Below are 23,289 nucleotides of genomic sequence, written 5' to 3' on the forward strand. Positions count from 1 at the left end.
ATTACGGTTTTTTAATGTTCTACTAATTATCTATAAGGAAACTGTTAGATACTGAACAAGTCATTAATAACTCCTGAATTAACAGTTTACTAATGATCCATCAACTAGTTAGAATGAATAGTTATTATATCGTGTTACTCCAGATGGTTCCAAGCCAGCAGGTTTTCTGGTGGCGAACCAGGGACGTTGATTTTCTCAGATAATTTTGTTTCAATATTATATGAGATTTGATAAAACAAAGTAAATGTAGTGCTGTCCACGGTGCTGAAACATCGACTCTCAGTTACTGGGTACATTTTCCCCTACCACACACACACACACACACACACACACACACACACACACACACACACACACACACACACACACACAGACACAATTCAAAAATAGAGAGAGAGAAAGAGTGTGTAAATGTGCTACTGTCCATGGTGCTGAAACATCTACAAACGTGTAATTTAACATTTATCTTATCTCCTTGTTTTTATGGACTGTGGAATGTCTTTGATCTCTTTGTGATTTTTACACTGTGAAGCACTTTGTGACGGATGTCTGTGAAAAACGCTACATAAATAAATTTTACACACACACACACACACAAATGTGGTGCTGAAACAACAGCTTAGCATTTACTAAGTAAATATTTCGTATACATAACTGCGATGCTACTTGCTAAGAACTATGACCCCCAACCCGGAAGGACGATGTGTGTCACAAACTGGATTTTTTTTTTTGCTTCATAACTAATAATAATGGTCCACCATTACTCTTCTGTGCATTAAATAACTTCTTTTTTTATTTTCCAAAACATATCTATTATTTGTTTTTGATTCAGTGGCGTGTTCATACTGCTGGAATAAATTTGTTCCTCTTCTGTTGTAAACCAGTCGATAAATTGGCTCTCATGCTGGCTCTCGCAGGAGGCGGACGCTTTTTCTATCGCTCCCTACTTTGCTTCTCCCTCCCTATCGTCTCTGCTTGCTGCTCTCTGTCTCGTCTGTTTTACTGGAGGAATCACTTGACTTGGTTTTTCGAACAAACAAAATATCAACCATGGAGCTGATCAGCTGGTCTCTCTACGCAATTGATACGAGTTTTTCAACAAAGAGCACAGGAGCGGGGGATCCTGCCTGTCCGGATGGGACTCGGCATGCTGGGTATGTGATGGACGCCCGGGAGAAGTGGAGGGGGGTCACATGCCTGGACCCCTGTCCGTCCAGGTCATTGTGGATGATTACATTTTCGGATTTATGATGATCGGCCTGCTGCTGATTGGCCGTTGCTGCGACCTGATCCTCTGGAGGATTAAGAAGACCGCCACCACAAAAGACGTCCAAGGGAGGACGGTCTTTTCAAATCAACGGGCAAAAGCTGAGACTGACCGTTTGTGCGAACTCTTTCGAAAGGTGGACATTTTGGGTTATGGATGATTGAGACGCAAGTTGGATGTCACCAGCACCGAGAGGGTTAAGCCAGCTTCTGTCTGAAATGTGGAGAAACCGGGCAAAGGAAGGTCAAACGGCTCCTTCCACCAAAACAAGATAACTTCTGATTGTGTTTGGCGCCCCTGGAAGACTAAACAAATCTCCCTGAAGATTCAAGACAACACTGATTGCTCTCTCTATTTTCCCTCTCTCACTCTCAGCTGCAACCCAAGTTCACTTTGGACTGCTTCATTCAAGGCCGTCCCGGCAACGACCATCTGAGTTGGAGCACGAAGGGGAGGCGGGCCAAACCACGCACACTACATGGACTGATGAACTGAAATGCCACATACATGCCACACACACTCCCTCCCCCATTTTCAACGTCTCCACCCCACCTTTCTGCTGACGACTAGTGGTGATGACGTGTTGCGCTGATATAGCTGCGACCGCTGATCCGTTAGTCTGATAGCAACTTGTCTCGTGTTTTTTTTGCTATGTATGTGCGCAGGTTGGCTTTTTTTTGGTCTCTCACTTCTAATCACGACTCCCTTTGGAACCGTGATCTGAATTGATGTATCTTTTTTTTACCACCCCTCCCTCCCCCCCTCCCCTAATTTCTGTCTGAGTTTCTTTAACTCTGTTTCCTTTTCAAGACGGAGCGCCGTAATTGGCTGCCTGGGCGTCTTAAAAACCCATGCAATTTCGTTGCACTTGTAACTTCGGTAACTTGTTGCGATGACAATAAAGACAATTCTGATTCTAAATCAATCGGTCTGTCTGCATTTATATATTGTATCACAAAATTAAGATCATAGCTTTTCAAATTTTAATTGTATTTCTGAAGACTATCAAATACCTTTTCATCAAACTGAAGGCATTATTCAATGCAGAATACCAGTGACCGGCATACGCGCAACACAATCTCAAAATTTGGGTTGCATTCGCAGGTATCTGCACGGACGGGAGCTTTCAAGTTTTACATGAACACATAAACAACTTTACGTGCTCACGTCAGTTTTAAGGGAGCCCGTAAAACTCCCTTAAAAAAAATGATGCTATGCATTAGGCCTGTGCGGTATAGGCCTACCGGCTTGTACCGAATATCGGTATTTATTTTCGTTATGATATGAATTTGTCATATACCGCAATACTGGTGAACAGCCCAAACAACGTCCGGAACGTGCACGGCAGTAAAGTGTTTCAGCGGGGACCCATTTCACTGCTGCACACATTGTTGGCTGCTGGTGAGAGCCCTCAAAGTGAAGCACACACTGTTTACCCAGAGGAACTAATACCTACGGAGGAGCCACGTCTGTGGTTTGGAAGTTTTTCAGCTTTAAAAGGTCGGACGTGGATCAAACAACTATCTTTTGCAAATGCTGTCGAGCAAAAGTTGGGGGGGGGTGCGGCCGACTAGACTTGGCGGCCGTCTGGTTCGCCTATGCCTAGAGCCGGCCCTGGACAGCAGAGTCTCATTTTTTAAGAAATAACATGAAAAAAGTCCATATGTTCTTGGCTTTGTCCTGGATGTTATGCACTTTACAAAAGAAAGTCTCATAGGAAGCAGTCTCAGTCATCAGTTTTGTCCAGTCCTCAATTTTCGGTATATGAGGGCTGTTTCAGATCCGTAGAATTATACTGAGTGCCACCACAAATGAAGCCACCACAAAACCAAACATTTCCTTCATAAATGCAGGTGGCATGGTAGTCTTATCTCCCAGCAAGCGTAACTGCGGCGCTGCTGGGATTGGTAAGCCAGTCCATTTTTCCAAGTTTTTGATAACCTCCAACCAAAATGGGAAAACCAGAAGACATTCCCAAAAACACTGAAAGTCTGTTCCAGAATCTGTTCCACTTTTCCAACATGTATCGCTCTGTACTAGTCCCATTTTAAATAGCTTTGACGTGTAAAATAATAGCAATGAATCGTTTTATAATGAATAAATTTGCTCCTAGCATCTCTAGTTGCCCAGCCAAAATTTGACATTATGTTGCTCCACACCTCTTCACTAATGTCAATATGTAAATCATTTTTGCCAGGTAATTCTTAGACCATCACATATTGTGCCTTTATTACTCAACAGATTTTTTATAAAACATTGATGCCGACTGCAAATTACCTGGCCTATTCAAGCATTACTGCAGTATATTGTCTGTAACTGATTTAAGCTAAAAGCCGAGCCCACACTACTTCTAACCTGCAAGTATTTCCAAAAATCTCCCTTGTCAGCCAAATTAAACGTTTCTTTTAACATACTAAATGACAAAATTATTATCTCTATACAGATGACCTATTTTATGCACCCCTTGTTCAAGCCATTTACGCCACAAAAAAGGAGACTTTCCCATGCACACGAGGATTATTCCCGACCCGAAGAGTAAATTTGTTGATATGGAGAGATGTGGGCTTTTGCCAAAGCCCATTGTGAATGTTGTAAATTTGGGTTCTGTTGTATTAAATGTATTGATTTTTGTGAGAGGACTTGGATGATATCAAATGGATCTGCAATTTTCCTTTAAATATTAATCCACCTTAAATTTGAGCCCCTTTTCCAATGCCTCTCTTGGTTGGTTATTACGTTATCGGCACAGTTATTACATTTTCAAAGGGTTTTTTTTTTTTTTGCATCAGGCCCATAACGTAATAACCGACCAATAACATAATAAATTATTGCATTATAGGTCAAAAGTTATTACGTTATAGGTTCAGAACTTTTATTACGTTATTGGTCAGTTATTACGTTATGGGCCTATTACATTTTAAAAAGGCCAAATTTATTACGTTATGGGTCGTTATTATGTTATGGGCTTCTACATGGTAGCCGGCGGTGCTAACTAGCAATTAGCTTCACCACCTCAGCCGAAAACACATTTTAGAGCACCAGGAATGTCATAAACTAAGATCCACAGCCTCCACATCCACAGCTCAATCTGCAAGCAGCAGTCAGACGTCCATTCAAGATGCGTTCACTAAAGGGAATGCATATGAGACAAAAAGCAAGCGGTGGGTTGAGATAACGATCGCAATCACGCAATCTGGACATGAAAAAAAAAAAAAACCATGATCCAGTCCTTATGACAGTCAAATGAGCTATTTAAAGCCAGTCAGCTGCAGTAATTATTTTCTTATTTGAAGAAAATGTGTGTAACAACAGTCTTGCATGAAAAAAAAAATACCGTCAAGTACCGTGAAACTGGTACGAAGTAAAGAAAAACCGTGATATGAAATTTTTTGCCATACCAGCCCTACTATGCATGCACCAGAGCGCCATAGCAAACAAACCGTGACAGACGCTAACTTTGAAAAGTGACTCTGAAGCCATCGTGCTGTAGCTCCGTCTACAAAGACACCCAGGCCCTCATTTTTCAAACGATCACTCGGTGGCATACAGCCGTACGGCTATATGAAAGACGGGGTTGGCATTTACCAATATGATCGTGATCATATGGAGAAATGAAATCTCACTACAGGTTTGACATTGTGGACACAAGTTTGAATTAGTGAATTTGTAGTTGTTGGGGTTTTACGCTATTAAAGTTTGAAATTCAACTTAGTACATTTGGCTATCAGTAATAATGATTATATAAGAACTATTAATGAAAGAATTTGGGATCTGATTTTCTTCAGATAGCCTTGCGGCGCCACCTACGTTTAGTAGGAAAAGAGCCAATTCGTTGTAATCAGTCTTGTAAACTTGGTTAAACCATTAATTTGGAATTTGGATTAATAATTACATTATTAATTTCCAAATTTTAAAAGTAAAACCTGAAGGACTCTGGAGCTCTTGGACAGAAGAGATCGACATGCCATCATAACTGTGAAACAAACAACACAAATGATTCCAAAAGTTATATTTATTAACAACAAAGCAAAACCAAACACACAATTCTATCTAGATGTCTATACAAGTCGTGTTTATATGAATGTGCATGACCGTGTGTGTGTGTGTGTGTGTGAGTGTGTGTGTGTGTGAGTGTGTGTGTGTGTGAGAGAGAGAGAGAGAGAGAGAGAGAGAGAGAGAGAGAGAGAGAGATGAAGGGTTTCTGAGATGGGATGGAGGACTGGGAAATGAAGTTACAAATCAAAATGGCGGCCACCTTAAAATGCCAGATCAGAGGGATGTGCTCGGTAGCAAAAGAAATAATGAGAGGGGTGAAGCCTGTTTCCTCTCTGAAGTGCAACTCTGTCAATGCTGTGTCCTTATAGTGGGCTGGAGCAGTGGACCGGGGGCCCAGGTGGCGGTCTGACGCTGGGGGGGCTGACTGGCGCTTGGCTTGGTTCTGCTCCAGTGGGCCATGTGCTTTCGGCTGGAGGCCGGAGATCCTGCTTTCAGGCTGAAGAAACTGGTTCGCCTGTGGAAGTCTTAAAGGGGCTGTATCCTGCTTTTTTAATCTAGTCCAAATCCTATCAATGGCATTAACATGGTCATAGTTTATTTTTGGCGCTAAGGAAAAGTCATTTTGTGTGAAATAAAAGATTTTCTGGGGCTAATTCTGAAACCCGGAAGAGAAAACGCTCCGTTTCACTGAAAATCCCGTCTCTCCCCCTGTGGACTTTGACTGACAGCTACTTCAACCAATCAGAGCTTCAAAACAAATACTCTAGCTAGCTTTAGCTCTTTAGCTCTAGCTTCTCTACACGCAAAGACACACGAAAACGTCTCTTCCTGTTAGAAACTTACCAAGCGCAGACCCTTCAGACCCTTCAGACCCTCCAGACCCTTCAGACTCTTCAGACCCTCCAGACCCTTCAGACTCTTCAGACCCTTCAGACCCTTCAGACCCTCCAGACTCTTCAGACCCTTCAGACTCTTCAGACCCTTCAGACCCTTCAGACCCTCCAGACCCTTCAGACTCTTCAGACCCTTCAGACCCTTCAGACCCTCCAGACTCTTCAGACCCTTCAGACCCTTCAGACCCTCCAGACCCTTCAGACTCTTCAGACCCTTCAGACTCTTCAGACCCTTCAGACTCTTCAGACCCTTCAGACCCTTCAGACCCTCCAGACTCTTCAGACCCTTCAGACCCTTCAGACCCTCCAGACCCTTCAGACTCTTCAGACCCTCCAGACTCTTCAGACCCTTCAGACCCTTCAGACCCTCCAGACCCTTCAGACTCTTCAGACCCTTCAGACTCTTCAGACTCTTCAGACTCTTCAGACCCTTCAGACCCTTCAGACCCTTCAGACCCTTCAGACTCTTCAGACCCTTCAGACCCTTCAGACCCTTCAGACCCTTCAGACCCTTCAGACTCTTCAGACCCTTCAGACTCTTCCTCCTGCTTGATTGTCGCTTTCCGACGATGGTCAAAGTTTATCCTCGTAATCGCAGTTACAAAAAGCAGCAACGCTGATTGCCGAGGGCCTGCGGGAGGGGGGCTCAGGGGAGCCATCTTCACTGTGTGACGTGAACGTTGGAAAACAGAGCGTTTTCACGGTGGGAGGGGCTGCCTCTCTGAGCAGGAGAAACACAAGGAAAGCTCAAACACACAGGCACGGAGGAAAAAAAACGCTTTGGGGTGTTTTTGGTGAGAACATAACTATATAACAAGGTTAAAACATACAAACAGTGAATTTTGCATGATACAGCCCCTTTAAAGAACAGTTTGTGAGAGTAGAGGATGTGCTCCTCTTCCTGTTCTGGTGGTCCTTGGTGGGAAGACTGGATGCTGGACACCAGTATCCCCTCTCTGGTTAGGCCCCGGGTCGGAGGGCTCCTTCCTTTGTTCTACGTTAGCAGTGCTGGCTAGCTGGCTCTGGGACCAGGAAAGTACCTCGTGGATTGGGCAGTCTCTGTGAAACCTGACCAATCACAGTTCATTACCTCCTCTCAGAGCTGGGCTTTGAAACTTGGAATCGAGTTTCAAATCCGTACCCTCAGTGAGGGTGGGGGGAAGGCTGACTCTCCCCCTACTGTATATGTGTCTTGGAGCGCGTGCGCACACACACACACACACACACACACACGCACAGTCTCGTATTTCTATCCTTGTGGGGACCTTCCATTGACTCCCATTCATGTCTAGCCCCTAACCCTAACCCTAACCCTTACCCTAACCCACACCACAATAAAGCCTAACCCTAAGGAAATGTTTTTGCACTTTTACTTTTTTCAGTAACAACATGGTCAAGAAAACACTGTTTCTCCTACTTAGGACCAGAAAAAGGTCCCCACAAGGCACGTTGTTCCACGTTTTGCTATCCTTGTGGGGACATTTGGCCCCAACAAGGATAGAAATACGAGAACACACACACACACACACACACACACACACACACACACACACACACACACACACACACACACACACACACACACACACACACATTTAAGTCATGGCAAATGAACAGTTTCTTTCGTTTAACCACGAATCCCTACAGTGGTGTGGGTGTAGCGTTGGTTGTGTCTGTCCAACTCAAGAAGTTGTGCAGACAGGTATTAAACCCTGTCCCCACAGGTCATCAGAGGTATCAAACAGGTTGTTTTTACTATCAGGATGAACCAAAGGTTGGTTTTACTGTCATACCTGATCTGGTCAGCAACAGCAGCCTGCAGCTCCTCCTTCACTCGTGACTCTTCAGATTGAAAGCATTTCAGTGAAGACAAAGAGCACTCGTCCGTTCTCTGAGAGACGACAAACATGGGGGGATCAGGATCTCATCAGATCATCCAGTAAGTACAAGTGTTAACTAATCTGTAATCTCCTGAATGAAGCAGCGTTCAGTGGACTCTGTCAGAGGTTTCATTTCCTGTCTCTGTGTTGAGCGCCTTGCTTGGCAGATATGGAATGAAATCCCTATCAAAATTCAAGAGCATTTTAAATTGATTTGAGAGCAGCATTTATCGATTTCATTCTTGGATTTCGTGATATTGTCTCTCAGAACTCTGCTCTCGCGCTCAAATTTGCTCTGCGCGTGCTCAAACGGTGTCCTCGTGCTCGGTCACGATGCTGCTCGCGCAGATTTCCTGCGCTCACACTCAAACTCCTCCTCTTGTGCTCACGGATCTCTGCTCTGCTCTCGGATTTTTTGTGTATCAACGCTGTCAGCCAATAGAAAGCCGGCTCGCTCTGACCAATGACATTATCCCTGTTTGTATGTTTTTATCATTGTTGTTATACAGTGTTGTACAGCATGGGTTTATTTATTGTTTGCATGTTTTTAATCACGTAAACATTCAATAAATCAATAAATTCTCTGTTTTCTCTCACTCCTTTGGCGTATTAGTTGCCTGCAAAAGGAGTTTAACTCCTTCTCTACAATCTCATTGTTCACTGTATAACAACAATGATAAGACCATTCTGACTGTACTGGCTCCAGTTTCAGTGTTCATGTCATGTGTGGAAATGAATTATAATGCGTCTCTGTCAGAAGTACCGTTTGACATGTGTATTGGAGCCTGCGTGTGTCCTGGTTTTATGATAGTTACAAGGTAAAAACATGAAAATAATATAACAATAATCTGGATAACTCCACTGTGTTTCTCCACTGATCACAGATGTTGAGGCTACAGTCCAGTGAGACTGGATTAATTAGAAACTGCATGAGATGTTTTTATTTTTCAGCATATCAACAAATCTGTTGATTATTTCAGACCTTAAGTGTGTAAATTCGGAGTGATGAGGAGAGCAACCCCTGCTGGTCATTTTTTTTTAACTACTTTCATTTAGTCGGGAGTCGAAAAAATGCAATTTAGCGTCTGACAATTAGAACCAAAGAGCAGCAGAGGCCTGAGTCAGCTTCTTCGTGTAACACCAATACAACTTTTATGAGTTGTTTACAGTCCTGACAGGAGGCTGAGCAGCAGTCAGACATTTGCCGCTGTGTTAAGAGCCCCGCCCCCCGGTCAAACAGGAAACAATGAGTGGAAAATCCGTTTTGTCAGTCAGGACGGGAAAACGAGTGAATTCTCTTTTTTTCGTTTTTGCCCAAAAACAAAAAAGCGAGAAAATGGCCCGTTTATTGGAATGTGATTATGTCAATTTAACAGAAAATCAAACTGACAAAAGGTACCTCGTCCTTTCAGGATGGTGACATTGTTTTCTCCACCAGCACACCTCAAAGAGCAGTGTTCGATGCGGCTATTATTATACAATACAGCCATTGTAATGAGAAGCTTGGACGCTGTTGTATGTATTGCATGATATTTTATTCCAACAGTGGTAAAAAAGATAAAAGAAATCACATTTATTACAGCCCCGGAGGGAGGAAGTGGATAAAACCTGTTGAAAGGGTGTCCGCCCGTACGCGACGCTCCTCAGAAAACAGCGAACGCACCAGTATGCAAACAGGGATCATCTGATTGGTCAGAGCGAGCCGGCTTCCTATTGGCTGACCGCGTTGATACACGAAAAATCCGAGAGCAGAGCAGAGATCCGTGAGCACAAGTTCCATGAGAGCAAGAGGAGGAGTTTGAGTGTGAGCGCAGGAAATCTGCGCGAGCAGCGTCGTAACCGAGCGCCAGGACACAGTTTGAGCGCGCGCAGAGCAAATTTGAGCGCGAGAGCAGAGTTCTGAGAGAAAATATCACGGAATCCGAAAATGAAATCAATAAATGCTGCCCTCAAAGCAATTTAAAATGCTCTTGAATTTTGATAAGGATTTCATTCCATAGGCAGACACCTCCACTGGTGTGTGAATGTGTGTGTGAATGTGTGTGTGAATGGGTGAATGTGCACTGCAGTGTAAAGCACTTTGGGCTCAGCTCAAGCAGCATATGAGTGCAGTCCAGTGACCATTTACCATTCACTTCAACTTCATCTTTGTGTTTTCAGCGTCCAGCCAAAGGAGCCAAAGGAGTCAAAGGACAAAGCTCCAGGTGAGAAATCATGAACTTTGATTTTATCACACTGACCACCAGTTCAACAGGGTGTGTGTGTGTGTGTGTGTGTGTGTGTGTGTGTGTATCACCATTTATTGTCACTGTTATGGTGCATAAAACAATTCACAAGACTGCAATGTATCCCATCATGCCTCAGTACGGGGTTGTCCACGGCGAGCACAAACTGACAATAAGCATTGGCAATATACTCTCTGTGTGTGTGTGTGTGTGTGTGTGTGTGTGTGTGTGTGTGTGTGTGTGTGTGTGTGTGTGTGTGTGTGTGTGTGTGTGTGTGTGTGTGTGTTTAGATGCAGGCTGCTGTCAGACTTCTTGCTTTGTGTGTTTACATAGAAAAAACTAAGAACTGTGTCTGAAGAGAGTAAATTTGTGCTTTCTAATGTTTCTCTGGAGATATTTCAGCCAATTTTTTTTAATTCTATTTCTAGAAGCTTGGAGGAAGTTTTTCGTCATTCTGACAGGAAGAACAAACGGAGCTCATAAACCTGTTGTGAAACGTTTAAAATTCAAGGGTCAGACTGAGGTGAAGTCTCCTCAAGAAGCCGACTACTATCTGGTTTTTTGTCCTGTTGCCTCTCGAGTTGGAACAGACGTCAACGAGGCCATGGAGCATATCCCGGGTAAGAAATGTCTCAACCAACATTCCTGATTAGTCAAATTAGACTGAAACTAACTGTAGTCGAGCAGGTCCTCAGAAGCTACGGTGACCGGATTGGGGTGGTCAGGTCAGCTGATCAAAGACTGCTGGATTCATCTTCACCAGTCGGTCGGTCACAATAACAAAAAAACTGTTTCCAAACAAGTCCAGAAAAATGATTTAAAATAGTAATCCAAAAACAGGAAACAAACATGGAGACTACAGTAGGGAACACTAGAAGAAAAACTGGATGACCCGACTGGAAGGTACACAGATGACCTGGAACATGAATGAAGTGAGTTTACATCCACTCAGGAGGGAGGAACACAGGTGAAGCACATTCCAGAGGAATCAGGGAACCACAGACTGGAACAGGGACACAGGTGAGCTGAAGCAGAGCCGAGGCATGTTAGTATCCAGATCAAAACAGGCAAAGCTCAAAGTGAAAAAGACGAGACAAGAAACTCAAAGTGAACCTGGGCTGAAGTGAGTCCTGACGAGAAGCAGAATGATGCTGGTGTTCTTTATAGAGAGAAGGACTGAGGTACTTCAGGATTACTGAGGTGTTTCTGCAACAAACAGGAGTTTAGTCATATAATGTTTTGTGTTTCCAGGTGACAAACAAGTCGTTCTTGTGGTGATGCATCACACTCTCAACCGGAAGCAAGTGATTCCCCGGAGCAGCAGGGTGGTGCAAGACCCAAGAGTCCAGCTGACTCTGGACTGCCTGTTTCACCAGAACCATCTGCTCAACTCTGCCTTAAACAGGAACATGAACAACAACATCCAGCACTTCTTCCCAGGGCCAAGGGTAATTGATTCAGTGACTTATTTTCAGGTTTTCATTTGATGATTCCAGAGAAAACTCTGACTGTTGTTTGTGCTTATGACTCAAACAGCAGCTCAACAGCTCATATTTGAACCCCAGTGCTGAATCAGTGTTGATTGTAATTGTTGATTGTATCAAGCTCCATGTCAGAACACACTCACAAGTGGATATGGTACCAGAGATCCTAGGGTCAAAGGTTGACGATGGACTGACCTGAGACTGGATGTTCTGGACACTCCGGTGGTGAGAGGAGCAGAACTCCAACTGATCACCTTCTGATGGTGAACTGGATCAGGTGGCAGGAAGACTGCAGGCCAGACCCGGCAGAACCCGGTACATAGAGAGGATCAGCTGGGAAATGATAGCAAAGGACTCAGATCAGAACCTCTCCCAGGTACCAGAGGTGGTCGGGAATGTGGAGTCCAACTGGACCCTGTTGAAGACCTCCGTTGGGAAAGTGTCAGTGCACAGCTGTGGCCAGAAGTTCCTTGGTGCCTGTCATGGCAGAAACTCAATGACACCCGCAGTCCAGGAAGCTGTGAACCTGAAGAAGGAGGCCTTCAGGGCATCGTTGGCTGAGCAGATAGACCATATAGAGGGACTTTCATGTTACCTCAAAGAGGTTTTGGGGGTTTTGGGGCCCATGGCTCAGGATGGATTGGATGTATTTTCCGCATCCTGGACAAAAAAATCCTCTTATCACCCTTGCAGAGTGGAATCTATGTAAACCTCTAGCTTGGTTCCTCTATCAGAGATCTAGGAGTTTGTAATTATCTAAGATAGTCAGAATTTGGATCAAATCAACAGATGCAGACAGTGGGATGATTTCAGAAACCTGGTTGAAAAAAAATCTCTCTCTATCAACATGAAATGAAAGAAAAGAAAGAAAGCAAAAAAAAAAAAACATGATTAGAAAAAAACATGCGAAACTGATGACAAGGAAGTAAAATGACGAAAACAGCTAAATTTCAAAACTGTCAGCATAAAAAGCTTAAAGGGGAGCAAAAACTGTTAAAATCAGGTAAGAAAACTGGTTAAATGTGTTAAAAGGTTCACTATTCTGAACCATAGTTGAAACGTCATGAAAGTGTCCTAAGATATAGTTTTTGTTTGTGAATGAAAACTTCATATGAACCTCCATGAGCTGCATGAGGCTCATCTTAAAGGGTGAATGTGCTTCATGGCTCCAAACCAGCTTGACGCAGTGGAAAGTCACAAAAATGGCTCTTTTGGTCCAAAAGGTTGCAGACCTCTGATCTCAGTCATCATTGTATTGTTGCTCCTTGCAGGGACGGAGAAATCCCCAAATGTCAGTCACGTACTGTTTTTAAGAGAAATTTTAAAATGTTTGATGAACAAGCCTTTCGCCAAGATTTTTCCTTGGTCAACTGGGACCATATATGTTTGTTGTCGGAAGTCGAGCTTGCATGGGCTTTTTTTCAAGAAAGTTTTGAAAAAGTTTTAAACAAGCATGCTCCTTTTAGGAAATTCAGAGTGAAAGGACGAAACAACCCCCAGCTTTCCCCTTGGTTGTCAGATGCTCTTCATCAGTGTGACTGGGCATGGGCCAAAGTCAAGAAAAGTGGTTCCACCACTGATTGGTTATCTTTCAGGCAACTGAGGAACATGTGCACATCTTTCACCAAAAAATCAAAATCCAAATATTTCTTTATCTACATACAAAACTTCTCACAGTCTTCCCACATTTGTTCCTAAAGACTCAGTTCTAGTTGATGATAGAAGTGAGGTCTTGAACTGCTTTAATAAGCACTTTGCATCATCTGGCTCTTTGTTTGAGTCCTCACAGGCTTCATCTGTCACTTCCTGCTCTGACACTCCTGTTTTCTGGAGTTCCTTGTAATTTTGTGCCTTTTACTGTTCAGTAAGTACATAAAGGTCTTAAAGCTTTAAATCACAGAAAACCTCCTGGACCTGACTCGATAGAGCCCTACTTTTTAACAATAGCAGCAGACCTGGTAGCACCACCTCTTACTGTTCTTTTTAACCTCTGGACTGAAAACAAAAAAATTCCCCCAGTCAGGAAGTCTGCCTTTGTTTTTCCCTCATGAAAAGGAGGAGACCCTTCAATTTTAACCAATTACAGGCAAGTTTCAGACTTGTGTGTCCTGTCAAAAATTCTTGAATCCCTTGTCAGTGATCAGCTAAAAGAATTCCTGTCCTCAAATGAACTTCTGTCAAAGTTGCAATCAGGTTTCAGGAAAAAACACAGCACCGTCACTGCAGCTACTAAAGTGATGAATAATCAAAGGATTATTTGTTACTGTTCCGTTTCCCCGCACAGAACTCGGAAAAAGAGTTTTTGCGTATTCAGCTCCATATACTGGAACAAGCTGCAAAGGGACTGCAAACTGTCTGAACTCATTCCCTTCAGCTCTTTTAAAACAAGGCTGAGAGAACTTGAGACAGATCTTTTACGTGCAATTGTGTTTCTTAATTTTCCTTGTAATTTATAACACTGTTATTGTAATTGTAAACTTTATAACCCCCAGGACTCCCTCGAAAAAGAAGTTTTTAATCTCAACGGGACCTTCCTGGTTAAATAAAAATAAAAAATAAATACTGTGCAGACCCGTCAAACTCTCCAGACTTCTGGTAGAAAACCTCAAATTCCCCAGATTTGTAGTAGATGACACACACACACACACACACACACACACACACACACACACACACACACACACACACGCGGAAAGTAAATATGGCATTGTTCTCACATTTGTGTTTTTTTTTTTTCTGTTTTTGCTTTAGAGACGGCCGATGTGTTTGGCACCTGCCTCAGTAAGTATTGGTTCAATCATCACATTACTGTGAATGTGATTCAAAGAAAAAAGACACTGACAGCTAATTTCATTGTTAAATCAGCACCAACAGTCTTCAAACTCTGCCCAAGTTCTCCACCTGAACTGTTTAACATGTGATCTGAACTGATTTGAAATCATAAATGTGACCATTTCGTGGAAAATGTTCATTTGAGATGGGAAGTCAGGCCAACACCACTTAACTGCTTTGTCCCTCTTTGATTTCAGGATGACAACGAACCGTACCAAAGGGAACCACAGACCATCAGCAAGGGTGAAACAACCAGGATGGACCACAATGCATTGCCTTTGTGTGTGTGTGTGTGTGTGTGTGTGTGTGTGTTTGTGTGTGTGTGTGTGTGTTTAGATGCAGGCTGCTGTCAGACTTCTTGCTTTGTGTGTTTACATAGAAAAAACTAAGAACTGTGTCTGAAGAGAGTAAATTTGTGCTTTCTAATGTTTTTCTCTGGAGATATTTCAGCCGATTTTTTTTTCTTTTAATTCTATTTCTAGAAGCTTGGAGGAAGTTTTTCGTCATCCTGACAGGAAAAACAAACGGAGCTCATAAACCTGTTGTGAGACGTTTAAAATCCAAGGGTCAGACTGAGGTGAAGTCTCCTGAAAAAGCCGACTACTATCTGGTTTTCTGTCCTGTCGTCTCTCGAGTTGGAACAGACGTCAGCGAGGCCATGGAGCATATCCCGGGTAAGAAATGTCTCAGCCAACATTCCTGATTAGTCAGATTAGAGTGAAACTAACTGTAGCTGAGCAGGTCCTCAGAAGCTACGGTGACAGGACTGGGGCGGTCAGGTCAGCTGATCAAAGACTGCTGGATTCATCTTCACCAGTCGGTCGGTCACAATAACAAAGAAACTGTTTCCAAACAAATCGAAAAAAATGATTTAAAATAGTAATCCAAAAACAGGAAACAAACATGGAGACTACAGTAGGGAACACTAGAAGAAAAACTGGATATCCCAACTGGAAGGTACACAGATGACCTGGAACATGAATGAAGTGAGTTTACATCCACTCAGGAGGGAGGAACACAGGTGAAGCACATTCCAGAGGAATCAGGGAACCACAGACTGGAACAGGGACACAGGTGAGCTGAAGCAGAGCCGAGGCATGTTAGTATCCAGATCAAAACAGGCAAAGCTCAAAGTGAAAAAGACGAGACAAGAAACTCAAAGTGAACCTGGACTGAAGTGAGTCCTGACGAGAAGCAGAATGATGCTGGTGTTCTTTATAGAGAGAAGGACTGAGGTACTTCAGGATTACTGAGGTGTTTCTGCAACAAACAGGAGTTCAGTCATATAATGTTTTGTGTTTCCAGATGACAAACAAGTCGTTCTTGTGGTGATGCATCACACTCTCAACCGGAAGCAAGTGATTCCTCGGAGCAGCAGGGTGGTGGAAGACCCAAGAGTCCAGCTGACTCTGGACTGCCTGTTTCACCAGAACCAACTGCTCAACTCTGCCTTAAACAGGAAGATGAACAACGACATCCAGTACTTCTTCCCAGGGCAAAGGGTAACTGATTCAGTGACTTATTTTCAGGTTTTCATTTGATGATTCCAGAGAAAACTATGACTGTTGTTTGTGCTTATGACTCAAACAGCAGCTCAACAGCTCATATTTGAACCCGAGTGCTGAATCAGTGTTGATTGTAATTGTTGATTGTATCAAGCTCCATGTCAGAACACACTCACAAGTGGATATGGTACCAGAGATCCTAGGGTCAAAGGTTGACGATGGACTGACCTGAGACTGGATGTTCTGGACACTCCGGTGGTGAGAGGAGCAGAACTCCAACTGATCACCTTCTGATGGTGAACTGGATCAGGTGGCAGGAAGACTGCAGGCCAGACCCGGCAGAACCCGGTACACAGAGAGGATCAGCTGGGAAATGATAGCAAAGGACTCAGATCAGAACCTCTCCCAGGTACCAGAGGAGGTCGGGAACGTGAAGTCCAACTGGACCCTGTTCAAGACCTCCGTTGGGAAAGTGTCAGTGCACAGCTGTGGCCAGAAGTTCCTTGGTACCTGTCATGGCAGAAACTCAATGACACCCGCAGTCCAGGAAGCTGTGAACCTGAAGAAGGAGGCCTTCAGGGCATCGTTGGCTGAGCAGATAGACCATATAGAGGGACTTTCATCTTACCTCAAAGAGGTTTTGGGGGTTTTGGGGCCCATGGCTCAGGATGAATTGGATGTATTTTCCTCATCCTGGACAAAAAAATCCTCTTATCACCCTTGCAGAGTGGAATCTATGTAAACCTCTAGCTTGGTTCCTCTATCAGAGATCTAGGAGTTTGTAATTATCTAAGATAGTCAGAATTTGGATCAAATCAACAGATGCAGACAGTGGGATGATTTCAGAAACCTGGTTGAAAATAAATCTCTCTCTATCAACATGAAATGAAAGAAAAGAAAGAAAGCAAAAAAAAAAAACATGATTAGAAAAAAACATGCGAAACTGATGACAAGGAAGTAAAATGACGAAAACAGCTAAATTTCAAAACTGTCAGCATAAAAAGCTTAAAGGGGAGCAAAAACTGTTAAAATCAGTTAAGAAAACTGGTTAAATGTGTTAAAAGGTTCACTATTCTGAACCATAGTTGAAACGTCATGAAAGTGTCCTAAGATATAGTTTTTGTTTGTGAATGAAAACTTCATATGAACCTCCATGAGCTGCATGAGGCTCATCTTAAAGGGTGAATGTGCTTCATGGCTCCAAACCAGCTTGACGCAGTGGAAAGTCACAAAAATGGCTCTTTTGGTCCAAAAGGTTGTAGACCTCTGATCTAAGTCATCATTGTATTGTTGCTACTTGCAGGGACGGAGAAATCCCCAAATGTCAGTCACGTATTGTTTTTAAGAGAAATTTTAAAATGTTTGATGAACAAGCCTTTCGCCAAGATTTTTCCTTGGTCAACTGGGACCATATATGTTTGTTGTCGGAAGTCGAGCTTGCATGGGCTTTTTTTCAAGAAAGTTTTGAAAAAGTTTTAAACAAGCATGCTCCTTTTAGGAAATTCAGAGTGAAAGGACGAAACAACCCCCAGTTTTCCCCTTGGTTGTCAGATGCTATCCATCAGTGTGGCTGGGCATGGGCCAAAGTCAAGAAAAGTGGTTCCGCCACTGATTGGTTATCTTTCAGGCAACTGAGGAACATGTGCACATCTTTCACCAAAAAATCAAAATCCAAATATTTCTTTATCTACATACAAAACTTCTCACAGTCTTCCCACATTTGTTCCTAAAGACTCAGTTCTAGTTGATGATAGAAGTGAGGTCTTGAACTGCTTTAATAAGCACTTTGCATCATCTGGCTCTTTGTTTGAGTCCTCACGGGCTTCATCTGTCACTTCCTGCTCTGACACTCCTGTTTTCTGGAGTTCCTTTTAATGTTGTGCCTTTTACTGTTCAGTAAGTACATAAAGGTCTTAAAGCTTTAAATCACAGAAAACCTCCTGGACCTGACTCGATAGAGCCCTACTTTTTAACAATAGCAGCAGACCTGGTAGCACCACCTCTTACACTTCTTTTTAACCTCTCGACTGAAAACAAAGAAGTTCCCCCAGTCAGGAAGTCTGCCTTTGTTTTTCCCTCATGAAAAGGAGGAGACCCTTCAATTTTAACCAATTACAGGCCAGTTTCAAACTTGTGTGTCCTGTCAAAAATTCTTGAATCCCTTGTCAGTGATCAGCTAAAAGAATTCCTGTCCTCAAATGAACTTCTGTCAAAGTTGCAATCAGGTTTCAGGAAAAAACACAGCACCGTCACTGCAGCTACTAAAGTGATGAATAATCAAAGGATTATTTGTTACTGTTCCGTTTCCCCGCACAGAACTCTGAAAAAGAGTTTTTGCGTATTCAGCTCCATATACTGGAACAAGCTGCAAAGGGACTGCAAACTGTCTGTAGCACTTATGTTACACGCTAAGGGCTAATCAAGCCCAGGACTAGATGATGATAATTCCAATGATAGCAACAGGCTAGCTGATCAGAAGATTCTGGGTTCGCTCACGGAGAGAGAAGAGGCAGAGACTTGGAGTTGAGTTTGCAAGTAAAAAGGCACCATATATTGAGCTCTTCGAAACAAAAGGAAAACAAACAGGACAAACAAACATAACAGATTTGCAAAACTTTAACCTGTGCGAATGGCCATTCGAGATACTCTCAACAAGTTACAATTGTGATGAATATTCGAAGGTGACAGGTATTAGAAGTGCAACACAAAGAAACGATGATGATCACAGCAAATGATTTTTCACAGTGGTAAGAGGTGGAGTCCAGCTTCACACCCCTTGGACAGAAGAAATCAACCCAATTGTCCATTCATCCCACCCAAAGTTCACATGACCCACGTCTGGGTCTTAACAGCTGGTGACTCTGCGGAAGAGTCCGAGCATGTGTGGGTTGTGTGGGTGTAGGTCAAGTCGTGTGGGGGTGAGAGGTTGCTGGCTTCAGGAGCCCCTACCGGCCCGGCAGAGGTAGCACTTGGTCTCCGGCTGGAAAACCGGAGCTCCGGTTAGGCTCTCGGCCTGGTCTCTAGCTCGCCATCATTCTTTGCAGGACCGCAGGAAAAAAAAACCTGGCCTGTACAAAGCACCAAATAACGAATATCAAATACATGTACATATCAAATAAATACAAATCCTTGTACTAATAAATTGGATTGAAGTAATTGTGCGCACTGACCAATTTATAGCACTACCTGCACAGTAAGTTACATTGCAGTGAAAGTAATCCAAAAGAGATTCAAAGAGTCTTAAATAGTAATAAAATACAATCTTTCAGTGTCAAAGTTCAATAAATAGTCATATCATTAAGTAAAGTGCTTCATGCAAACTGTGGAAATTAATTAATTAGTCCACTGTTGACAGGTAAAGTGCTCATTCAGTGCATCAGTGAAGTTTATAAGCCACAAACTTACAAGATCACATTCAAAAATAAAGGCACTTAAAATACATCATCACACTTTTCTGACACCAATGCTGGAGTATTTGGCTTATCATCACAGTTCAGGGTAAGTTGATATTTTTGAAAACAAGGCACAACTTTGAATAACCCATGCATGCTAACACCTGCCTCTAGAATGAATGGAGACGCTAGGCTAACAAACGGACTGAGCACTCACCGATTCCACGGTCTGGATTACACGTGTGTGCTCTAATCGCACGATCTCGGACGCGGTAGCCGACGACTCCTATGATATAAGTGCATGGTTAAGTATAGAGCAGCACAAAGACAGTTTAACCGCAAAGATTTGACTGAAACCGACCTGAGCACAGCCTTCTCTTGGCATCCCCACTGCCTCTCCGTGTCTCCCTACTCCCCGGCATGACCCTGCTAATAATAGCCGGCGCTAAGTCACGTGACTGTGTGACGTCGTCATGAATGAAGCGATCTTATTGGCTAATCGCCAAGCCAACGGGAACATGTGAAATGCCGCGGGATTTGAGAGAGAGTGAGTGCAGCAGATCTATAAATGTCTGGATGTGGACGAGAGAGAGAGCAACATAATGACAGGCTGTCAGGATTTGACACCTGGGTTACACCCTCCCCTCCTAAAACCATGCAACTCCGGTGCATGCTAAACTACATGAACACTGGAACAAACAACGTTAGACGCCGGGACATCAAATACTTCACCATAGGCATGGGCTAAACTATGGAAAAGAGTTTGCACGACCGAGATCAAAGGATTACCTAAGGAAGGGTACTGTAAACGGTCAGGTGGGTGTCGCTGTCGCGAAGAACGGCGGACAGGCGAAACAGAACCGGTGGGCTCTGAGATAATCTCAGGTATCGAAATAGGCACCTCAGTAGAGAATGGCTCTATTATTGCAGCGTTAGGAGATGTCTCTGCTGGACCGCCCGACAGTGGGTCACCCTCTGGTGACACCGTCTCAGGAGGAACTGGACCTTCAGGTAGATATGGATCAGGTACATGCTCAACTCCCCCCTCAGGTTCACCAGGGACTTCATCTTCCTCCTCACTGGGAAAGGGTGGAACAGCAACTTCGGATGGACCAGGGGACTCTCCAACGTCAGGTAAGTCAACTACAGGTGAGTGTATTGTTTCAGGGACTGGGTTACTGCCTGAGGACGGGCCAGGAAAAGAACTTTCAACACTAAACCTCACAGGTGGTAGAACTGTGGGCTCCGAATAACTCCATTCCTCCTCTTCGTCACTCAGGTGATCTGGATCCACAACCGGCTTCTTCAGACTCCTGGTTTGAGGTCTGCAAACAGGTGCAGCGGGTTGCGGTTTGGGATCTGTGGTTTCGGGCAGAAAACCACATGGCAGTAACAAGTCTCTGTGTAATGTGCGGGTTCGTCCAGACGTGTCCTTCTCCGGTTGGACTGTGTAAACAGGGAGGTCTCCTGCTCGTTTGAGCACAACATAAATGTCTTTCTCCCACTTGTCTTCCAGTTTGTGTTTACCACGGAGTTTCACGTTGCGGACGAGCACCCGATCACCTTCCTCCAAAATAGACGGTTTTACTCGTTGATCAAACCGAGATTTATTTTTATCTGCAGATCTAGCAGCATTCTTAGAAGCGAGTTTATAACTCTCTTCTAACCGAGAACGAAGAGCCTGCACGTATTGAGAGTGCGACATGGACTGAGCGTCTCGAGTGGGAAGGCCGAAAGCCAGGTCCACGGGCAATCTTGGAGAGCGACCGAACATGAGCTCATATGGTGTGTAGCCCGTGACATCATTGCGGGTGCAATTATAAGCGTGGACTAACGGCTTCACGTATTCCCTCCATCTCTGCTTCTGCTCTGGTTCAAGAGTTCCTAACATGCTGAGCAACGTGCGGTTAAACCGCTCAACCGGGTTACCACGAGGATGGTAAGGGGTGGTCCTGGTCTTTTGTATGCCAGCTATGTCACAGAGCTCTTTAATGAGATGCGATTCAAAGTCAGGCCCCTGATCTGTGTGTAAGCGCTCGGGTATACCGTAGTGAACAATGAAGTTGTCAAACAGACATCTTGCAACAGTTTTAGCCTTTTGGTTGGCAGTTGGAATAGCTACGGCAAATTTAGTAAAATGGTCTGTCAACACTAAGATGTCTTTTGTGTTACTTTTATCAGGTTCGAGCGATAGGTAGTCCATACACAACAGTTCAAGGGGTCTGCTTGTTTTGATGTTAACCAATGGAGCAGCTCGTTCTGGAAGAGCTTTTCGCCTGACGCAACGATTGCAAGTCCTTATTTTCAGCTCGACATCGGCAGCCATGCGTGGCCAGAAGAACCTGGATCTAACTAAGTCCAGGGTACGATCGACTCCCAGATGACCCATGTCATCATGGAGACTGGCCAGCACCACTGAACGGAGATCTTCGGGTAACACGAGCTGAAATGACATACGCTCACCATCTTGTCTCCTCCTATAGAGGATGTCATCCTGGAGCTCCAGACGACTCAACTCTCTCAACAAAAGAGGAACGTCCGGGAGTTCTTGCCTCACTGTGGGAGGAACTTTATCTCCACTCTCCAGCTGATGGATTACCTCGCCAAGAGTTGGGTCGGCTCTCTGCCTCTCTTTCAATTCATGGTGAGAAAAAGAAGGAACAACAGGTAAACCATGACAAGAATCGGCAACATACGCATCGGGAATAGCAGCGACGGACATACTCAAAGATTCAACAAGTGTTACGCATTCCACATCAGCATCAGGATTACGACATCTCACCAGACAACTGTGGCAAATGGCGGCCACAACATCTGGAGAAAGCTCAACAGCAGCACTGTCCTCAACGTGATCAGCCGTAAAATGCTTCACCATCTCCCACTCCTTCTGACAATGAGTGTCAGGTGACTCTGAGTGAGGCCTACGAGAAAGCGCATCGGCGTCTCGGTTCTGACTGCCGGCACGATACTGCAACTTAAAATCATAGGTGGACAGTGCAGCAAGCCACCGATGACTTGCGGCATCCAGTTTCGCTGATGTTAAAATGTAGGTTAACGGGTTGTTGTCTGTTACCACCACAAAACTTGAACCGTACAAGTAATCGTGAAACTTTTCACAAACGCTCCATTTCAACGCTAGAAATTCTAGTTTGTGCGCGGGATAGCGAGATTCACTGTTTGACAAGCCTCTGCTTGCATACGCAATGACGCGCAGCTTTCCATCTTGCTCTTGATAAAGCGCAGCACCTACCCCAGAAGCGCTCGCATCAGTGTGCAAAATATACGGTTGCTTGGGGTTGGCAAACCCAAGAACTGGAGCTGAAGTCAACCGATCAATGAGAGTATCAAAAGCAGACTGGCATTCAGTAGTCCACCTCTCATTAAAAGGCAGCTTAGAATCGTGGAGCGGAGTAACAGAAACACGTTTGGAACTCTGGCGGCGTGTAGGAACATACCCTTTCGTCAGGTCATTTAAGGGTTTAGCAATAGTAGCATAGCCACTAATAAAACGACGGTAATAACCAGCAAAACCCAAGAAAGATCTTAGTTCTTTGAGGTTACGCGGAACCGGCCAGGATTTTAGGGCAGCGATCTTTTCTGGATCGGTCTCGACACCACCCTCAGAGACTACATGGCCGAGATAGCGCACAGAGCTTTGGAAAAATTTGCACTTCTCAGGTGACAGTTTGAGGCCGTAATCTCTGAGCCGATGAAGCACGCGTAATAAGCGACTCTCATGCTCTTCAAGACTATCAGAAAAGATTATCAGATCATCAATAAAAACTAGAACCTCTTTCAGATGTAAATCGCCCATG

General features: G+C 44.0%; 1 protein-coding gene and 1 long non-coding RNA gene across 13 annotated transcripts in view; one reads left to right on the top strand and one right to left on the bottom strand.

The window, feature by feature from the left end:
* Nucleotides 1-23,289, top strand: part of LOC115402422 (uncharacterized) — a 654,628-nt gene that overhangs the window by 565,873 nt on the left and 65,466 nt on the right. The gene's annotated exons all lie outside the window — the stretch shown is intronic.
* LOC115402483 (uncharacterized) lies at nt 18,967-19,886 on the bottom strand. The gene is made up of 3 exons (XR_003933132.1): nt 19,836-19,886; nt 19,692-19,760; nt 18,967-19,150 (listed from the first exon to the last, which is right to left on the bottom strand). It is a non-coding gene; the product is annotated as an uncharacterized LOC115402483 (long non-coding RNA).

Source organism: Salarias fasciatus, chromosome 15 (genome assembly GCF_902148845.1).
Source record: "Salarias fasciatus chromosome 15, fSalaFa1.1, whole genome shotgun sequence".
NCBI classification, from domain to species: domain Eukaryota; kingdom Metazoa; phylum Chordata; class Actinopteri; order Blenniiformes; family Blenniidae; genus Salarias; species Salarias fasciatus.